A 23,135-nucleotide genomic window follows, 5' to 3' on the forward strand; every position below is an offset into this window, starting at 1 on the left:
TAGTTCTTCCAGTGTTCTGCCACTTCTTGTTCGTATCGTGAAATCCTTGCAAATATACTCTCTTCTTTCTTCACCTTCCTGCCATCAAGGCTAGCCCATACTCATGAATATTTCCCATACATCCTTCTATTTCCCTTATAATTAAATCTCGGTATTCCTTATCCTCATCCCATGTCATTGATGTACTATCTCCCGATTAGCTTTGTTAGTTCATTATCCTCTCGCTTGTCCTTGGTGATTGCTCAAATTTCCATTTTTTTTCCTTCTTCTTCTCTCCTCTCCTTTTGACCAGCCCATTAGTGTACTTTCCCTGCTTTCACCCTCAAACCTTCCTTGAGTTCCTTCCTCCCCAAACGCCATTCTCCACTTGGTATTTTATAGTATTGACCCTGAAGTTCATGAAATATTCCTTTAAACATGCATATCCGTTCTATTTTTAAATCATCTTCTAGGGAAGCTTCTCTATTTTTGAGGCAACCGTGTCAGTATGACTACATATTTATCCCTTTATATACCTCTCGAGAGCTGGAAATCTCTTAGTATCTTTGCAAGGCTTGATCATTCTCTCTCTTACTTCACATCACTATTTGTGATTACTATCCTTTAGTCCCACTTATCGAAGTCTGTTTTCTGACCCCACACATTCATCTTTTGTTTCACACTACCATATTTTATCCCTTTCGCATGCCTACCTTTGAATTTTTATCCAAATAGTCCCTTGGCTTGCCCGTCGTCTCTCTTGGAAGCTTCACTCACCCCCCGTTTCTTACACTTTACTTTCTATATACTCACTTTCTTCCGTTCCCTGATGTTATTGCATTAGGACTTTCCAACTCTAACGTGTGGTGAAAATATCATCAACTTAACCTGTAACATCTATCACTTGAACTTCATTACCCCGTTCGATTGATGCCTTCAGTATACCGCAACGTCGGTTGCTGGGACACATATACCGGTTGGCGTAGCCACATATGGGATGTCATACACACACAGATATATATATATATATATATATATATATATATATATATATATATATATATATATATATATATATATATATATATGTAAGTATGTATGTATATATGTATGTATGTATGTATATATGTATGTTTACTAACACCGCGCTTACAAAGTACTTCCCAATACTATTCGAACTCATCCTAATTCTAGAGCTGTGATGCACCTTCTTTCTCTTTGCAGTCTAGTCCACCTCATCCTTCGCGATCTTTCGAGGTTCCCAACCACTCCGCATACTCCAATTTCCCTTAGGCTACTCTAGCTTCTCATCTGTCTTTTATGTCTGAATTTGTAGGACTCTTAATATACTTCCCAGGGGGTCACCTATCCTAGTATTACTCTTACCCCAACACCCTTAACCTTGGAGTGCTGATGGGATCCTGTACGTTAGTGATGGTATGATCGCATCCACCCTATTGCGTGACCTTTATTGTATGACCTAGAACCAATGGAATTTCTAACGTGCCCCAATAAATTCTCGTAATGCATCTCCTTCCAGATTAAAAGGATGTCTTACTCTTCCGACTAAGCAAATGCTATTTTGGCCTTTGAAATCCTCAATAATCACCTTCAATCTGCATGTATCACTACTGTTCATCCTAGCTTTCAAGATTCCCAATGGTGGCGAAAGCATCTTAATCGCAGTTACTTATAAATACTCTGGTTATTGGTCCCTTAAGGATTTCCGCTCGTCGCTATTAAGTAATAATTTATTGTAAATGCACACACATAGAAAATTTCCATGAAAGACTCATATACCTGTAGCCGATCGATCCTTAGCCTGATCTGGTAGGCTATAGAGTGAAGTGTGCTCTTCATCCTTATCTTCCCACTGTCTACTAGTCTGGCCTAACATAATGCTGAAACGTAGGGAAAATCTAGATGTGCCAAACTCTGTACTTCCTCAATTACGTCTTCGTCCATAGGAGTCTTGTGAACCCTTAAACGGGTCTTTGTCATATGATTTCTCAGTCGGGTCTCCTTGTACTAGAGCCACATCCTCCTATGGGTCCGTCTAAATGGAATAGCTGATGCTTTTTGTTATACCTGTTGACATCCTCGATCCTAAGTCGACGGGTGATACGGGTCTCACGTCTCCCTACGGAGCCTCACATATGCTCCTATTAACTGAACTTGTCCTCATCACCAATACAATCCTACAATTTAACAAAAATCGTACCAAGAACGAGCTTTCCTATCATTGGCTCTACTGCACGATCTATGATCAGAAAGAAAGATGAGATCCTAAATGTCCTGTAGCTTCCTGTTTATAGATGTGGTGCACAACACACTGATAAACAAGACCCTACTAGAAACGGTCTGTAGACACTCTGAGGATGAACTGCTCTGATACCACTTTTGTCACGACCCAATCCGATAGGCCATGACTAGTGCCCGAGCTGGGCACCCGTATACGACCTGCTAGGTATAATCAGACTGAAACTGAAACAATATGGCAATCTATAAAAGCATGTTGTAAACTCATCATGTCATACATCAAAAAGAACCAGTCCCTTACGAAGCCACAACTAACTAAAACATAACAAAGTATACAAGCCGACAAGGCTGCTATTATACACGGGGACATCCGAGATGAACTACATCGGTATAGCTGACCAAAACATATATATATAACCCACATATGTCTATAGACCTCTACGAGTATAATAAGGCCTATGTCAAAGGATCTGTACCAAAATGACTCAAGCTCCGGAACAATGGATCTCTCCAACCAGCTAAGTAGCAGTCCTAAGCTGGAGGATCACCAAACTAAGTATCTGTACCTGTGGGCATGAAACGCAGCCCCCGAAGAAAGAGGGTCAGTACAGAAAAAGTACTGAGTATGTAAAGCATGAAGTAAAGTAATAGAGATTATGACTAAGTAAAAGATGACAGGAGACAAATATGATAATCAAGGAATGCCCAAGCATCTGTACCTTATGAAATGAGTCATGCATATATATATAGTATACCGTACTCGGCCCATTATGGGACTCAGTGAATGAAGTCATATACATATATATCGTACCCGGCCCTCTAGTGAGGGACTCGGTGAAATCATCATATATATACCATACCCGGCCCTCTAGTGAGGGACTCGATGAAATCATCATATATATACCGTACCCGGCCCTTTAGTGAGGGACTCGGTGAAATAATCACATATATACCGTACCCGGCCCTCTGGTGAGGGACTCGATGACTAGTCATATATATACCGTACCCGGCCCTCTAGTGAGGGACTCGGTGAACAATGCAATGAAACGGTGCACGAATACGTACTCCGCCCGGGACTCGGTGAAATGATGTAATAACGTAATGCACGAATTGAATATCAGGAGCAACCATATACAAACTAAATCATCCTCTGAGACTCAATAGAATAATTAGAATGAACCAACACTTGAGAATCAAAGACAACTATAATGTCAAGTACCACTGAGAACTAGAATTCCTTGGAGTCATATATGTTTGTTGTTCGCTCAGTTTATGTTATTCATGCCAAAAAAGAAAAGAAAGGGTAACTTTACATACCTGCTCACTCTCCAATTATCTACACCTATTCGTCCAAGCTCGTGAGTCTACATTTAAAATGATTCACACCATCGTTAGACTCATCATAGTATACTTGTGTTAAGCTTTCAAGTAAAACTGTTCTATATCCTGCCGAAAATCGGGCAGCATCTCCCCTGCTTATATGCCTAGCCCGAAACCTCAACTCAACAGCCAACAACAACATCAACACCAACATCAATAACATCATTTCCAACACCAATATATACCATAAAACATCCCACACGCTGCTTTTCAACTTTCATAACTAATCAATTTACTAAACAATTATCTAAACACTCTATCTTCGTGAATAAACTAGTATTAATGTAAATAGAAAGGGATCCATATCTTATTCATACTAGGACAACAATATCTTCAGTGTTCGCCTATAATCCGAACCGAATCCACTGCAAAACAAGACTACAACTGTGCGCTATCCGGACCTAAGCTAATATTTCACCGTTTGAAAATTGCTCACTTTTTGGTACCCTCACTCTCCCTTCTAATTTATGGAAATTTCTGGGCTAAAATTTGGTGAAAAAGGGGGTTATTACCCTTTTTATAGGGGTCAAATTCGGGTTGGGGGTCACCGTAGCATTTTACTGTAGCAAGTAGGTACTATAGCAGTACTGTAGCACGCGTTTTTGCTTTCTCAGCCGAACTTGTAACGTCTATAATTCTCTACTCCGATGTTCTATCGATAAGTGGTTTATGGCGTTGGAAACTAGACTCGACGAAATTCATTTTAGGATTTTGTTTTACTTCAAAACACTTCATATGCTAAGAGATATTCGTCCCCCAATTTGGACAAAAATTTTCACACAAAACTTCACCCATCCTTTCTCCAAAGTCGTACTACTCCATTTCTTCCACTCATTTCCTTATAAAACCTTCCGGTATACCTTATATACATCCTTCACTCATTAAACATACTTAATAATGCTTTCTCCTTACATTCCAAAGTGGTTTCACTTAACCATAACTCAACGTACTTATGTTTCAAATTTGATAAGTGTTTCTTCGAAGATACGAGGTGTAACACAATATACCTGATATACACCGGCTCTTACTTAGTCGATTCAAATCCTATAAATATGTACACAGCTAGGCCAAAATCTTATGCTGCTAGTTAAATTTTAATCATCACAAACTGGTCTTAAGACCAGAGCTAACGCACAATTAGTTTAAGAATTTTAAAGGGTTCCAAACAGTTCACCTTCAATCCCATATCAACACTTAACTACCAGCAAAGACCAAACAAACTCCCCAAGGTTTTATATCATCCAAATTAGATGTAAACTATCAACAAATTTAGAGTGAAAGCAATACCAAAATGATAGGATAATAGGGGATACAAGTAAGAATAGCACTGTGCACATTAGCTAGGACACAAAAGTCATATTGACTTTGGTTTTAGGATAGCCAGCTAATTAGTGATGTAGGGTTAAAGATCAAGAAAATTCAAACAAGTATTTCTAAGCTCCCTACATGTTGGGCTAAATTTTATCTTTTAAGGTGAGAAAATGCATAGATATGGTAGTCTAGGTATGGTCTACCACTTTCAATCAATACTAATCTATTGTAGAATCAAAATGACAAAACAATGCTAGTTTTGAGGCTTATCAGAGCTCCAAACTTTGAATTTTTCCAAGCTTGAACTTAACAGATTTCAGAAGTTATCTTTGGCCATGCCAGATTATAATGTGCCACAAAGGAGGGTCTCAAATGATGATTTAGCCACAAGTTGGTTCCCAGAATGCCCAAGTAATTCAAAGGCATAATATAAGAACTCATCATAGACTACAGAAATGGTCTAGTAAGTCACAGGGTATTCCAATAAGTAGTAGATCATATAGGACACTTGCAAAGGTTTTAAGTGGTATCCTAGTCTCATGCTTGTTTCTAGGACTACTCAAATGAACTAAGGCACAAGTAGAGGTCACATATGGTCATAACAGGAAAAGTCCATTGTAAAATACTCAAATCTAATTTGCATAATCAAGTAAAAAGGGGGGGGGGGGGGGGTATAGGTCTCATGACAATCATCCTAGGTCTTAAATGGCATCTAGGAAACTAGAATATATAAGCAGAATCACTAAGTAATGGAAAAGAAAAATAGGAAAAATCCATAAGAGACTTATAATTATTGAACTCATCACTTCATTTTTTATCTTTTCTTAACTCATCAATGTCCCAAGTTAAACAGAATTCTTGGGGATTTTTCAGTAAAAGTTTGTCACACATAAAGCATGAAAGTAAGCCTTAAAATCACTTTGGGAGGTGAAAGAGACAAGGTAGAAAATAAACAAATATAGCACTCAACTCCTAATCAAAGTTACTTCTGCTTCCTCTTCCTTTTAGATTAATAGTGTCAAATGATCAGAACATCAGCCAAAGAATCAAAACAGACCGGCAACATCTACACGAACACATCCTCAACCATATTTTCAATGAAAATAGGATTCAAACATCAATTTTTCAAACTAAAATAACTTAGGGGTTGCAAGTAGGGGCGTAAGTAAGTAAGCCAACTCCATTCTCAAGATTTAAAGCCAGTTCCAAGCAGATCATAGGTCCAATATGTCTTCCTATACTATAACCTTTCAAATCAGTATTTAAGCATCCAATTTAAGTAAGAACATATAGCAAACCAAACATGAATACTATTCAGACTTCAGGTCAGAGTAACTGAGCAAGCTAGACAAACAGGATTTTCACAGAATTCCTTTTTAAAGTCTTAACTTCTTTTGAAGCTAAGTGTCATACCAAATGGTTTTAGCTACTAAAAACAAGTCCCAGAGCTAAGTTATTGCACCTTATAAGGGATTAATATATACTACAGTAAACAAAACAACACTTAGTCAAATAAAGCTTTTCAAAGTTTCAGTTTTAGGAAGCTGATACACAGTTTTCACAAATAAAGTTTACAAACAAGGTTTTCAAATCAACTCAGCCTATTTTTATAAGATTCGGGGCTGATGAGAAATAAGAGATACATTAACATCTCCAAATTCAATCTAAGACTAAGCAGAGAACCGAACAGTCTTAAATCCAAAACAGACCACAAGAAATAATATTCGGACATAGTATAAAAAGCAGGTTTTATGCCAAATTATAGTTCAAATAGGACATGATATACTTAGCCTAAAAGAGACTCCAACGAATTGACAAGGTTCTCAAAAAACCTTGCAAATTTAAAGCTGAAATTCAGATTCCACAAACTCTATCACAGACAAAGTTTTATGTTCAAGTTCAGCTGATTTTAAGAGATTCAAGGATGAAAATAAGCAAGATTATTCCTAGGGTCCAAAGTTAGAATAGTGTCAAAAATCATCCAAGCTATGTACAGACCTTTGAGGTTTCAAAAATGCATTTTGTTTAGACTAAGGCTATTCCAAAACTCACAAGATATCATCTAAAGTTAACTAAGTGAGACAGTTCTGCAAGTTCTAAGTATTTTCAAGTAGAGACAAATAGGAGAAAATAGTGATTCAATATTTCAAATTCAATAGCTCATTCAAAGTTGCATTGCAACATTTAGCAAAAATCACTTAGAAGTAGTTTTGACACAGAAATAGATTCCAATTCATTAACTGACCTCACATAAACAACTTCATGATTTCAAAATCCTACAAGCTACATTCCAAATCAGTTTTCAAACTTATTAAACTACTTGGATAGGTCTAATAAGTCATAAAGGCCATTCAATTTTCAGTTCTAAATCAAAATGAACACATAAACAGATTTTCAAAGCTTCAGGTTTACAAACTAAATTCTAGTATTGACTTAAAATCTTGAAGTCATTTTTTCACAAGAAACTAGAAATGTATTAATCACAAATCAAGTTATTAAATACTTAGCCTAGTTATGTATCATATTTTAGTAATTTAGACAGTAAAGGGAGTAACAGCATATGATCATCCGACCAAAAAGCAAACTCAAGATATTCAGCTTTCATGAAACCTTATTCCAGACTACAAATAACTCCATGAATCAGTTTAAGGGAAAACATGCTAACTTGAGACAATTTTCAACATATCAAGTAGATATACTACTTTAAAGTGAACTTAAGCCACTAACAGAAATCATGTTCAACTACATGGGTGCAAAATAGAATCTAAAAACTGAAATAAACCATAGGAGTAATTCCCAGATTTCAGAACAACTATATCTTACCCAAAATCATAGCTAAGTATTCCTATCCTATCAAACAGTCTCTAAAACCACCACAGTTTCAAAACACAAAGCTAAAAAAAAACAAAAAAAGAGATTACAGTTTCAAATATAGATTATGGCCAACTAAACTTTTTGTCCTAAACACCTAACCAGCTACCCTAAAAAAACTTAAGAAACCTTACACCCCTCATATTCAGTTATTTCCTCCTATTTTTAAACTAGTAAGTTATAATATCAATTTGGCATAACATAATCTAACACATAGCTCATTTTATAACTTAAAATAATAAAACAAGCACAAAAAAACAGTATTGAGTACTAGACTAAGCATTCATGGCATTTCAACTAGTAAACAAGTTTAAACAATGCATATCATGACTGGAAATAAGAACAAGGATTAGAATAGGATTTACCTTTATTTGGGGCAACCTAAAGATCAAAGGAGGGATTGAGTCAACTTTCAAACACCAAAACTTGAAAACTTTTTAAAATAGCCTTTTTATTCTTAAATCTTTGTATAATGTGTATATTAGAATAGTATAAGCAGATATATCTTATAGAATTCTTAAAGTAGTGGTCTATTTGTAGTATTTAGGTAGTATATATATAGAGTATATTTTGGTTTTTTCAGTGTATCTAAGTAGTAGGAGAATTGTATATTTTCTTAATACTCAGAATTTTTAGCCAAAAAGTCGGGTTCCCAAAAATGGCACAATTGCCTTCGATTTATAGCAAATAATTAGGGCTTTAGGGACAAAAGGGGGAATGCCATTCATCCAAACCAATTTCCCCAAAAATACCCTAATTTCAATCTCACAAATTCAAATTCGAGCAAAGGACCAGATTATTCCCAACAGAATTGTACTACCTTATCCTATATTCAACAATTTTAACAAAATCAGATAATTTCCAACGGATAGTACTAGAATTTACACGCAAAATATCCAATAAATTCCTAAATACTTGGATAGTACAGTGAGTCACACATACAACCCAAAAACAGTACAACCAACATTACAATAGTACTAATTTAGGATAAAATCCCCTAGAACCCCCTTTACATAAATCCAATGGAAGTTTCCCCTTTAAAAAACTTTCATTTGGTGTCATGGTGCTCAAGATAACAGCAACCTCAATGGCTTCTATCCATGGCTCACATGACACGGAAATGTTTTAGGGTAACATCCCATTAGGGGTTCAATTAGACATAAAACCTGTCACGACCCAACCCCGTAGGCCGTGACTAGTGCCCGATCTGGGCACCCAAACCCATCAATCAAATGCATTCAAGTATATAGCAGAAGCCGTCAAGGCTATATTCTAAATTTAGATAATTTCCAGAAACATTTCGGCAGAGTTTCCTTTGTTTTACAGACTATCCAAAATAACCCTGCGCACAGAAAATACCAACAAAGGCCACACCAGCCAACAAGGCAACATGTATACATATGCGGACCGGCCGCGGCGGCGAATGGGATCGCCCAAACACACCATATACACACATCCGTACAGAAGGACCCAACCCACAAACATGTCCACAGACCTCTAAACAGACCGACAGAATCATATGACGGGACAGGGCCCCGCCGTACCCAAATAGTTAGATATACAGAAATATATACATAACAAAAGATGTATGTACCAAAAGTGGACTCCGGATCAAAAGGGAGTACTCCGAAATAGCAGAAAGTGGAGCCTACAGTGATGGATCACCTGTGTCTGTACCTGCGGGCATGAAACGCAGCCCCCGAAGAAAGGGGGTCAGTACGAAAGATGTACTGAGTATGTAAAGCATAGAGTACAGAAATATGAGCCATAACTGAAAACAAACAGGATACAAAGGGGAAATACCGAACAGTATATCAAAATCTGTATCAAAACCATATATACATAATGCAAACAAAACCATCCAAAGTTCAGGAACGTGGTCACCACTCCGACGCTGGTGCCACACACAGCATAACACCAGAAGGTTCAAATCTCCGTACATCCCCGAGCACACATATCAGCATAACTTATCACCAGCCATATCACAGCATAACTCCAAACGGAACCCGGCCCTATGGCGAGGTCTCGGGAACCGTAACACAACATACGGCCGAATTTAGCATATCGCGCACGAATCATAACCGGCCCGGGAACCGGTGAACGAAGTCATAATAAGGGCACGAGCGGAGTCGTGAGCAACCAATGCAATTTATGAGTGAAAACACCTTTTGAAACTTGATAATATCATATGCTAACTCATTAATCAAATAGTTCGAATAACTAGTCAATACGGGGTTCGTTTCACAAAAGTATTTCCAACATAGTATTTATGGTTCAAAATGTAGTTTAGAATATCGTGGCAGTCAAACATTATTTTATGATAGCCAAATTCATAACCAAAAGTGTTTTGCCGACATTAGACAAGAATGGGCATAATAGAGCAAACAAAGAAGTCTCGATGCTTGCGGGCCCACCGCGGGTCAAGTCGAGGTGGCGGACATGAATCACAGACATTTGGGGTCTATGGAATCATACATGGAAGTCTCGAGGCAACTTGATTACATTTACAAAAGTTTCGGTCATTAGATCACTTTTCAATATAATATGAGTTTTATAATTCAATTCAATTGAATGAATAATACTAAATTTCCAATTCGGATTTCTAGCAACAGAATTGCCCTCGGGGCTCCAATATCGACCTAGTATACCTAAGACATGCCAAAAGAAGGAATGGGTAGCCTTACATACCTTATATGCGTCTTACGCTAGCCCAAAACTCAAGTCCCGTTTTGCTCAGAATCTGCAAATGGTCAGATTTGCCAATTAGGGATTTCAAGGCTTAAGAATTCACTTAACCTCATTTTTGTCTACCGAAATTTCGGCAGCATTTCCCCTATATATATATAACACCCCGAGACTTAGCTCGGCTCCATATACAACAACAACAACAACCCACAATATCACAAACATCACAAGTCATAACAAAATCACTCTAACGTCAATATTCTTTCTTTCTACCTAATTCAACAACTTTCATCCAAACTTCACAACATCAAACTAACATCCACATTATCATATTATTTTACTCATTCAAAGTTATTCAAACACATTCCAATAATATCCCAAGCGATATACATGAATTTAAGCAATCCGCTAATTTCCATATTCTATTCAAAACTTCTACGAATGCAACAAAACTTCCCAAATCACATTGTCTTCCTTCCAAATTTATTAACAACAACCATAATCCACATTTAAAGTCTTACTTCCACAATTATATAAGAATATACCAAAAATCATATAATTTCCCATAAACACCCACAACCATTTTCAATACCAATTCAACTCGTTAAACGTTCATTTACGTCATAAATGCCACAACGACACAATTAACAAACAAAATAAAATCGAATTCATCTCCTTCACCACAACATGGCTCATGGCCACTTCATCACACACACACACACACGGTTTCACACACACCCTCCAAAACTACGTAATTCTCGTCTATTCCCAATCATTATAATATTCATACTTGTTCCATAACACAAAAGAGGAAGAATTCTCACCTTTTCCTTCAAGTTTCGACCCGCCACAAACGTCGCTCTTGTGCCAAACCAATTATATCACGTCGAAGAGCGTCTTGAATATACTACTAATATGAGAAGAATAAGATTTTAAGATTAGAATCAAAGCTTGGAAAATTATTTTTTTCTCCCTTGGATAGGGTTCGGCCGAGAGGGTGTTTGTTGATTGCTCTCTCTTTTTTTTGTTTTGTTTTGGTTTCATGAAGCTTCTATGGATTATCATGAACTTATAATATTGCTCCCTTAAGTTAATCACATGACCATCACATGATCAATAAGTGGGTTGGGCCATGGCCTCTTGGCCGGCCACTCCTATAGTTTTGGGCCTCAATTTCATTAGTTTTTGTTGAGCCCAATTCGTTAGAAATCTCATTTTGTAATTCCCGAAACCAATTTCCGGAATTCCAATTTTTGTCCTTAGGCTTCCTCCACATTTCCACACCAATATTTTCATAAACAACATAGACATATTAACTAAAATCAAAGATATGGCCTTATAACATACAAGTCTCAATTATTTTCAATATTTCAAATTATGCGAAAACACGGGACATAAGATTCTCCCCCCCCCCCCCCTTTAGAACATTCGTCCCCGAATGTTAAATTACTCTTATAAGGTCTTATGAGCATAACGGGGGAGTCCCTCTCTTGTAAGTAGTACACATAATTCATCCATCGATTAATACAACAAGTTTAAAAAAAAGTTTAGATTACCTGTGGGCGTAGGAAACAAGTGGGGATATTTCCTCCTCATCTCCTCCTCCGACTCCCAGGTCATCTCTTCCCGGTTGTTGTTGCGCCATAGGACTTTAACAGAAGGCACTTCCTTAGGGCGTAGTCTCCTAACCTGCCGATCCAGAATAGTTATAGGCTGCTCTTCATAAGACAAATGCTCCGTTACCTGAATGTCATTTACTGGGAATATTCTGGAAGGATCACCAATACATTTTCGCAGCATGGACACATGAAATACCGGGTGCACTGCCTCCAAATCGGATGGTAAGTCTAGCTCATAGGCGACCTCGCCTATCTTCCGAATGATCTGATACGGCCCGATATACCTCGGGCTTAACTTACCCTTTTTACCGAATCTCATAACACCCTTCATAGGCGACACCTTTAGAAATACCCAGTCGCCAATCTGGAACTCTAATGGTCGACGTCGTCTTTCTGCATATGCTTTATGTCGACTCTGTGCAGCCAATAATCACTCCCGAATAAGTTTTACTTTATCCACTGCTTCCTGGATCACATCTGGCCCAATTAATTTGGTTTCGCCCACATCGAACCACACAATAGGAGATCTGCATTTCCTGCCATAAAGAGCTTCGTACGGTGCCATCTGAATGCTGGAGTGATAACTGTTATTATAGGCAAATTCGATAAGCGGCAAATGATCATCCCAGCTGCCTCTGAAATCAATAACGCAGGCCCGCAACATATCTTCTAGCGTCTGAATAGTGCGCTCGGCCTGCCCGTCGGACTGAGGATGAAAAGTTGTACTGAGGCTCACCTGAGTCCCTAATCCCTCCTGAAATGACCTCCAGAAATTTGTCGTAAACTGGGCACCTCGGTCAGTAATAATAGATACAGGGACTCCGTGAAGTCTGACTATCTCCCTGATATACAATCTAGCATAGTCCTCAGCCGAATAAGTAGTCCGGACCGGAAGAACATGGGCTGATTTCGTCAATCTGTCAACAATAAGCCAAATAGAATCATACCGGCGTGGAGTGCGCGGTAACCCAACAACGAAATCCATATTAATCATCTCCCATTTCCAAGCTGGAATTTCCATCTCCTGCAATAACCCACCGGGCTTCTGATGTTCAATTTTAACTTGTTGACAATTCGGGCACTAACTAACGAACTCGGCAATATCTTTCTTCATACCGTCCCACCAATACAAGCACCTGAGATCATGATACATTTTAGTGTAACCAGGATGAACAGAATACCGTGCATTATGCGCCTCGCCCATGATTTGTCGTCGTAAGCCTGCAACATCCGGTACACAGAATCTGCCTTCATATAATAATACCCCTTCAGGGGAAATTTCAAACGGAGTCTTTTCTTTATTAAGAACCACATCTCTGTACTGAACCAGAATAGGATCCTCAAACTGTCGCTGCTTTACTTCTTCTATAATAGATGATTCAGCAACTGCACGAACAGAAATCACAGAATCTCCAGATTCTGCCAAACGAACTCCAAGGCTGGCCAACTGATGAATTTCACGAACCAAATCTTTCTTACCAGGTGGTACATCAGCCAAGCTGCCCATAGACTTGCGGCTAAGTGCATCTGCTACCACATTGGCTTTCCCAGGATGGTACAGAATATCAACGTCATAATCTTTCAATAATTCAAGCCATCTTCTCTACCGCAAATTCAGTTCCTTCTGTTTAAAAATATACTGGAGACTCTTATGGTCCGTATAAATATCAACATGGACCCCATATAAATAGTGCGGCCAAATCTTCAAAGCGTGAATCACCGCGTCCAACTCAAGATCATGAGTGGGATAATTCTTCTCGTGCGGTCTGAGCTGCCGGGAGGCATAGGCTATAACTCGACCGTGCTGCATCAACACACAGCCTATCCCAATACCAGAGGCATCACAATAGACAACATACCCGTCTGATCCTTCTGGAAGGGCTAAAACTGGAGCTGTAATTAATTTTTCTTTCAACATCTGAAAGCTGAGCTCGCAGGCATCAGTCCACTGAAATTTTACTGCTTTCTGAGTAAGCTTCGTCAGTGGCGCCGCAATAGAAGAAAAATTTTCCACGAACCTCCGATAATATCCGGCTAACCCCAGAAAACTGCGAACCTCTGTCGTTGTAGTAGGCCTGGGCCAATTCTGTACAGCTTCAATTTTCTGCGTATCGACCCGAATACCATCTGCTCCGACAATATGCCCCAAGAATGCCACAGAAGTTAACCAGAATTCACATTTGGAAAATTTAGCATATAAATTTTGTTGCCGAAGAATACCAAGTACTGTTCTCAAATGATCTGAATTCTCCTCTGCTGATCGTGAATAAATCAAAATATCATCGATAAACACAATCACGAACATATCCAGGAAAGGCCGAAATACCCGATTCATCAGATCCATGAATACCGCTGGAGCATTAGTCAGCCCAAAAGACATCACTCTGAATTCATAATGCCCGTACCGGGTCCTGAAAGCAGTCTTCGGGATATCTGATTCTCGCACTCGCACCTGATGATAACCCGAGCGCAAATCTATCTTTGAAAAATATTTAGAACCCTCCAACTGATCAAAAAAATCATCAATCCGGGGGAGGGGATATTTATTCTTTATAGTCACCTTATTTAATTGCCGATAATCGATACACATTCGCAGTGACCCATCTTTCTTTCTTACAAATAGTACCGGCGCTCCCCAGGGTGATGTACTGGGTCTGATAAAGCCTTTATCTAACAGATCTTTCAGCTGCTCTTTCAATTCCTTCAATTCAGCCGGTGCCATTCTGTACGGAGGAATAGATATAGGCTGCGTATCCGGCAACAAGTCTATGGTGAAATCTATCTCCCGTTCAGGCGGAGGACCCGGAAGGTCATCTGGAAACACATCTAGGAACTCACTAACAACCGGAACAGACTGAAGAGTAGGCGTCTCGGCTGTAGCATCGTGCACACGAACCAAATGATAGATGTAACCTTTCTGAATCATCTTCTTAGCCTTGAGGTACGAAATAAACTTACCCCTCGGCGATGCCGTAGACCCGAACAACTCTATAACTGGTTCCCCTGGAAACTGAAAACGGACTACCTTTTTCTGGCAGTCAACATTAGCATAACAGGAAGCCAACCAGTCCATACCCATAATGACATCAAATTCCACCATATCTAATTCTATCAAATCAGCTTTAGTGCAGCGATCACATATAATCACAGAACAATCCCTATATACCTGCCTCGCTATAATACAATCCCCGACCGGTGTAGCCACCTCAAATGGCTCTATAGGCTCAGACACTATCCCAATTTTACTAGCAACGAGCGGGGAAATATATGATAAAGTAGAACCAGGATCAATCAGTGCATATACAGATCTGGAGAAAACCAGTAATGTACCTGTGACGACATTTGGTGAAGCCTCCTGGTCCTGGCGACTGGCTAATGCATATATGCGGTTCGAGGGACCGCTAGAACCTGAAGCACTGCCACGACCTCGACCGCGTCCCACCGGTGCAGGTATACCTCGCCCCGTAGGGCGTGCAACTGATGGAGCAGATGATGAACCAGCGGCTGATCCCGTCGGCTGAGCTACACTACCAAAACCGCTCGCCAATGGACAATCTCGCATAATATGGCCCTGACCGCCGCATGAAAAACAGGCTCCAGTAAGTCGATAACACTCTCCCAGGTGCGATGTCCCGCAATGGGAACAACGGGGCCTGGGTGGTCTGGGCTGGCTGGGACCTCTGGCTATCTGTGACCCTGATGCTCTGGAGCTCTGACCGGCCCCAGACTGTCCTGCACTGTCAAATCACCTACCGGCTGGCTATGTACCCCGGCCTGACGGAGAAGGATGTCTTCCTGACTGCTGCTGCTGAGGCTGTCCGGCTCGCGAATCTCCAGAATAACCTGCGGATCTGGCCCTCTTGGGCGGCCTCCTGTCCCGATCTCTGCTGGAATAATCAGCTCTATGTCGGTCCTCCATACCCAGGGAATAAGCCTGTAGTCGGGCAATATTCATGTCTGCCTGCAATGCCACCGCTATACAGCCATCAATCAAATAGCGGTCTAACCCCATCACGTATCTGTGCATCCGATCGGCCATATCTACTACTATGGCAGGTGCATACCGGGCCAAAGAATCAAACTCCATATTCTACTCACGGACACTCCGACCCCTCTGCTGCAGATGCAAAAATCGGTCAACCCGCGCCCGCCGTAACTCTGGGGGCAAAAAGTGGTGAGTGAAAGCAGTCACGAACTCGTCCCAAGTAGCTGGGGTAGCACCCCCACCCCTGGATAGCTCCCAGGACTCATACCAGTGAGCAGCAACATCCCGTAGTCTATGCGAAGCCAACTCAATAGACTCAGTCTCTGAAGCCCTGACCAAATCTAGTGAGCGCCGCATCCCCCGAATAAAGTCATGGGGGTCCTCGTCGGGCTTAGACCCGAAAAACTCTGGAGGGCCACATAATAGAAACTCTCGAACCCTCAGGCTGTCATGCCTGTCGTCATCATCATCATCTCTCCGCCCGCGTCTGCGAGCCTGTCCCACTACCAGTGTGGTCAATAACTGCACAGCCTCTCTAAGTGTCCTGTCCTCCGCCCCTGGCTGAGGAGCTGGAGGCTCGGGTGCGGGTACTCGGGCCCCTAGAGCTGCTGATGGACCTGCTCCAGGCTCCGCCGGTGGTGGTGTAGCGGATCCCTCTGAATGGGGCACAACCTCGGGCAAATCATAAACACGAGCCCGGGTAACTCGTTGTGCCTGACTAGTGCCTGCCATCCCTGCCTTGCCCTTCTGGGCCGCTGTTGCCTTCTTCGGAGGCATCACTGCAAACACAATAACGGATCAGATCAAAATCGTCCTAATAGCACAGCTCTAACGCACGATCTAAGATTCCAAAGTAAAGTAACACCCTAAATGCCCTGTAGCCTCTTGTGTATAGACGTGGTGCACAACACACCGATAAACAAGACTCTACGAGACACGGCCTGTAGACATTCCGAGGAAAAACCTGGCTCTGATACCACTTTTGTCATGACCCAACCCCGTAGGCCGTGACTAGTGCCCGATCTGGGCACCCAAACCCATCTATCAAATGCATTCAAGTATATAGCAGAAGCCGTCAAGGCTATATTCTAAATTTAGATAATTTCCAGAAACATTTCGGCAGAGTTTCCTTTGTTTTACAGACTATCCAAAATAACCCTGCGCACAGAAAATACCAACAAAGGCCACACCGGCCAACAAGGCAACATGTATACATATGCGGACCGGCCGCGGCGGCGAATGGGATCGCCCAAACACACCATATACACACATCCGTACAGAAAGACCCAACCCACAAACATGTCCACAAACCTCTAAACAGACCGACAGAATCATATGACGGGACAGGGCCCCGCCGTACCCAAATAGTTAGATATACAGAAATATATACATAACAAAAGATGTATGTACCAAAAGCGGACTCCGGATCAAAAGGGAGTACTCCGAAATAGCAGAAAGTGGAGCCTACAGTGATGGATCACTTGTGTCTGTACCTGCGGGCATGAAACGCAGCCCCCGAAGAAAGGGGGTCAGTACGAAAGATGTACTGAGTATGTAAAGCATAGAGTACAGAAATATGAGCCATAACTGAAAACAAACAGGATACAAAGGGGAAATACCGAACAGTATATCAAAATCTGTATCAAAACCATATATACATAATGCAAACAAAACCATGCAAAGCTCAGGAACGTGGTTACCACTCCGACGCTGGTGCCACACACAGCATAACACCAGAAGGTTCAAATCTCCGTACATCCCCGAGCACACATATCAGCATAACTTATCACCAGCCATATCATAGCATAACTCCAAACGGAACCCAGCCCTATGGCGAGTTCTCGGGAACCGTAACACAGCATACGGCCGAATTTATCATATCGCGCACGAATCATAACCGGCCCGGGAACCGGTGAACGAAGTCATAATAAGGGCACGAGCGGAGTCGTGAGCAACCAATGCAATTTATGAGTCAAAACACCTTTTGAAACTTGATAATATCATATGATAACTCATTAATCAAATAGTTCGAATAACTAGTCAATACGGGGTTCGTTTCACAAAAGTATTTCCAACATAGTATTTATGGTTCAAAATGTAGTTTAGAATATCGTGGCAGTCAAACATTATTTTATGATAGCCAAATTCATAACCAAAAGTGTTTTGCCGACATTAGACAAGAATGGGCATAATAGAGCAAACAAAGAAGTCTCGATGCTAGCGGGCCCACCGCGGGTTAAGTCGAGGTGGCGGACATGAATCACAGACATTTGGGGTCTATGGAATCATACATGGAAGTCTCGAGGCAACTAGATTACATTTACAAAAGTTTCGGTCATTAGATCACTTTTCAATATAATATGAGTTTTATAATTCAATTCAATTGAATGAATAATACTAAATTTCCAATTCGGATTTCTAGCAACAGAATTGCCCTCGGGGCTCCAATATCGACCTAGTATACCTAAGACATGCCAAAAGAAGGAATGGGTAGCCTTACATACCTTATATGCGTCTTACGCTAGCCCAAAACTCAAGTCCCGTTTCGCTCAGAATCTGCAAATGGTCAGATTTGCCAATTAGGGATTTCAAGGCTTAAGAATTCACTTAACCTCATTTTTGTCTACCGAAATTTCGGCAGCATTTCCCCTATATATATATAACACCCCGAGACTTAGCTAGGCTCCATATACAACAACAACAACAACCCACAATATCACAAACATCACAAGTCATAACAAAATCACTCTAACGTCAATATTCTTTCTTTCTACCTAATTCAACAACTTTCATCCAAACTTCACAACATCAAACTAACATCCACATTATCATATTATTTTACTCATTCAAAGTTATTCAAACACATTCCAATAATATCCCAAGCGATATACATGAATTTAAGCAATCCGCTAATTTCCATATTCTATTCAAAACTTCTACGAATGCAACAAAACTTCCCAAATCACATTGTCTTCCTTCCAAATTTATTAACAACAACCATAATCCACATTTAAAGTCTTACTTCCACAATTATATAAGAATATACCAAAAATCATATAATTTCCCATAAACACCCACAACCATTTTCAATACCAATTCAACTCGTTAAACGTTCATTTACGTCATAAATGCCACAACGACACAATTAACAAACTAAATAAAATCGAATTCATCTCCTTCACCACAACATGGCTCATGGCCACTTCATCACACACACACACACACACGGCTTCACACACACCCTCCAAAACTACGTAATTCTCGTCTATTCCCAATCCTTATAATATTCATACTTGTTCCATAACACAAAAGAGGAAGAATTCTCACCTTTTCCTTCAAGTTTCGACCCGCCACAAACGTCGCTCTTGTGCCAAACCAATTATATCACGTCGAAGAGCGTCTTGAATATACTACGAATATGAGAAGAACAAGATTTTAAGATTAGAATCAAAGCTTGAAAAATTATTTTTTTCTCCCTTGGATAGGGTTCGGCCGAGAGGGTGTTTGGTGATTGCTCTTTTTTTTTTTTGTTTTGTTTTGGTTTCATGAAGCTTCTATGGATTATCATGAACTTATAATATTGCTCCCTTAAGTTAATCACATGACCATCACATGATCAATAAGTGGGTTGGGCCATGGCCTCTTGGCCGGCCATCCCTATAGTTTTGGGCCTCAATTTTCATTAGTTTTTGTTGAGCCCAATTCATTAGAAATCTCATTTTGTAATTCCCGACACCAATTTCCGGAATTCCAATTTTTGTCCTTAGACTTCCTCCACATTTCCACACCAATATTTTCATAAACAACATAGACATATTAACTAAAATCAAAGATATGGCCTTATAACATACAAGTCTCAATTATTTTCAAGATTTCAAATTATGCGAAAACACGGGACATAACAAAAACATAAGTAAAACATAAAACTAAACCTGATAATAGCATTAGGATAGAAAGGGGAACAAAACCCGTCTAAAATTAGCTGTGGAATAGCCATGAAAATGGCTCGATGATCGATCTCAAATAAATACCTAAGTCACCATTTGAGAGAGAAGAAAGAAGACGGGGATCTCCATGTAAATGAAATAAAAAGAGGGGGCGTTTGGAAGTTTTGTTTAAAAACATTCAACTCCCCTTTAAAATCTAAATTCCCCCCCCCCCCCCAGAAGTTTTTAAATTATTTAAAAAGACCCCCCCCCCCCCCCCCCCAGAAGTTTTTAAATTATTTAAAAAGCCCCCCCCCCCCCCCCCAACCCTATGCTTAGAATACACATTTTTCAAACTTTGTACTCCATTTTGAATAAGTACCTAATTTCACAAAAATACGTACTCATCTAAAAACCCAACGTAAACTTATTTTTTATAAAAACAAAATTTGGAATACACCATTTAAAATACGAGCTTTAAAACGAGCCCAATATTGATATTCTTTGGAGAAATATTTAAAAATATGAAAAAATCTGGTCAAAATGAGCCGTAATTCATACGTCATTTTTAATTAACAATTTTTCCGAGTTAGACGGAGCAGGATATGTATCTTCTTTTCAAGTCACATTTGTCAAAGTAAATAACTCGTAATTTCTTGTAATTGTCAATTTTCACAGAATAATTAATAAAATGTCAATTTTTTTGAATTGTAATTTTAATTTCGAAGGTGCATCCTTGCTCCGTCTTTGACTCAGGAATTTTGAAAATTAAAATACGCATATTATGAGGTAAAAAATTGGTGTTAACAATTGCCCCTTCGGAGTTCGAGGATGGCAGGGCCATCCATGAGCTACGAATTTGACAATCCTAATTTTTACCGAATAACAGAAATTACAGCTCTTTTACGCAAAATTTCGAAAGTATGGCCGGACCCCAGTTTCTAGGCTTCCTACAAATATCAGGCTGCATGCGAATTCAGGCCATTTGTAGTTCTGACTCTATGAGGACTATGAAAAATAAGAGTTTTCTTTAAACTACCTCAAGGTGTCTCAAGATAATTATAGGAATATGGCCGATCCTCGAAACTTGAGTAGCCTACATATCCCGGGCTTTGGGAATCAGGACAATTGTAGTTTGAATTGATAGTCTGAAAAGGAATATCCCTTTATGTGGGGACCTCTTTGGCTATTTCTGGTAGAAAAATCCGAATTAGACGCGGTTTTTGGAAAGGACTTATTAGTGTTGATGCTTGAAGTGATCTCCAATCCCTGGTGTAGAAAGCGTGACTCTCGTACATGGTTTTTGACCGCCTGCCCAAGAAAAAGCTCCACGTATGCTCTGCATGTTTTGAACCCCACTTTTGCTTCCTTCTTCGATAGTTTCTAGCCCATTTCCAAATGTTAAGTCCTGTGTGTTAGTCTTATGGAAATTTTGATTCTAATGTAGTCATACCTAAGTGGCATTTTTCCGTTTTGTTGACATTGAAGTCATCTTCTGACATTATGTCCGTCTTTTTGCAAATGCTTATCCGTCTTCTTTCTCTTCTCCTGCAGGTGTGTGTTTTTCGTGTGTTTTTGAAAAAATGATCTACTCTGGATAATAATAATGATACTTTTACCAGGTCTTTTTCGTCATTCAGATGTTTTAATTGTTCAATGATAACTTCTGTTGGGATCTGGGTCGGGCTATACCGTATTTTTGCGAACCTACACACCTTAGTCCGGTTATCATTTTTGTAAGCAAGATGGTACTAATGAAAACCATGATTTCAAATGCGGGGTCATTTTTGTTTCTTATGACATCGGCCACCCCTAAAAATTTAGACTCATATCATTTTCACATATTGCGGTGACTGTCGCGAATCTGGTGTCAACTACATCGTTATCCTCATACGAAGCTTGCGGTATACCAGTTCGGGACCGCATCACTTATAGTAAAAAATACCCAAATGTAGACTGCACATCAGAGTGCAGTATCATATTCCTTTCATGACGACTACTAACCCCTATGTCCTGAATTACCACATTTAGTCAGAATATTCAAGTTAACTACTGCATATTCAAGTGCGGAGCCTTTTCTCATGACTACCACTATCCCTGAACCCTGATTACGTTAACTTGAAATAGACTTCAATAGCTACCGCAAATCTTGATGTAGGAATCACACTTGTATTTCAACGATTGCGACATCAACCTCGAAATTATGCTACCTATTTTTGGCTATATATATGGATGACGACTCAGCCCCTTCGACACGTAGTCGTTTAATCTATATCGTCATTTTGAGGAATGAAGCTTACCTCGGTGACAAGACTGACACCTTCCGTTTTTTACTCTAGGGAAGAATACCCGCCCGTCGACAAGGTTCACATCTTCCAAAGAGACTTGACTCGATTGTGAATATGGAATTTCGATATCGAAATCAACGCGTCGTTTTAAAATTTTAGATTTTTATGACGTCTAATCAGTCAATGTATCAAGGAAAGCCATGCGACGTCTAGGCCGGGTCTCAATACCTTGACACAATACTGTTTAGTGGAGCCCCAGCTTTTGGTATCGTGATTATATCTTTCAGTAGTCTTTAAAAAATTTCCTTTCGTAAAAAAACTTCGTGCTCTGCAAAATGAACAAACTTATCAGCGTAAAGAAAACTTTACTTAGGGAGGGCTTCGTTACCCTTTCGTACACTCTTTTGCGCTGCTATTCCTTAAAGCTTCTTCTTCACTCGGCTTGTTGTCGTTACTCTATTTTAAACATTCTAGCAAACGAGTTAGTGTAAAACATCCATGCTTGGTTGTTCCTGCATCCACAGAAAATTTGTCAGTTTCCTATATGGTCGACTGCTCTTCCTGCGCATGGACTTCTTCCGTTCACATTTTGGCAGGAAAGGATGCTCATTTTCCTTAAAATCTTTTATTTTTTCTAGCAAAGCTAAAAAGTTCTTGGGCAATGATTTTTGGAAAATATATGCACTTTTTTGGGTACATTATATACGTTTCGAAACTAATATTTTATATATGCCCTTTTAATGTCATGACATTAGTTACTCAAGCAAGGTTTCCCGTCTCTTCTTCTACTTCTTGATCTCGACTTGTGAAATTTTTGAATCCCCTACGAAAA

The sequence above is a fragment of the Lycium barbarum genome, chromosome 10 (assembly GCF_019175385.1).
Source record: "Lycium barbarum isolate Lr01 chromosome 10, ASM1917538v2, whole genome shotgun sequence".
NCBI lineage: Eukaryota > Viridiplantae > Streptophyta > Magnoliopsida > Solanales > Solanaceae > Lycium > Lycium barbarum.